Genomic DNA, 449 nt, shown 5'->3' with positions numbered 1-449 from the left:
AAAAAGCCTCCGAGCCAAAATCCAAAACATATAAAATACATAAAGTGTACCTTAAAATTATGGTCTTACACGACCTAGGCAAAAATTAGAGCATTTCGATGGATTGAAAACTTGGAAGAGTGGTCCATGCAAAAGTTAGGGATAACAAAAACGATCAAGCAGTTCAAACTGGGGCAATTATTATCCTTGGAAGCTGACTAACAGGAGTCATAAATTACAAGAATCACTAGTCTTTGTTATCTTTCCAACTAATAAAAACCCACTTATCCATACATTGTAATCCCTATTATTTTGTTGTTAATGTAATGAATGTACATTTTTCAATGTTGTCATTTGATGTTGTACTGTTTCTAAACTAATTCAGTTTCATGGTTGATTTGTTCTAGTATTTTAAGATGTTATTTTATGATAATAAATATTGGAATTTGAAATATATAAAAATATATTAA

The sequence above is a fragment of the Cicer arietinum genome, chromosome 1 (genome assembly GCF_000331145.2).
Source record: "Cicer arietinum cultivar CDC Frontier isolate Library 1 chromosome 1, Cicar.CDCFrontier_v2.0, whole genome shotgun sequence".
NCBI lineage: Eukaryota > Viridiplantae > Streptophyta > Magnoliopsida > Fabales > Fabaceae > Cicer > Cicer arietinum.
Note: the sequence above shows the minus strand (reverse complement) of the source record.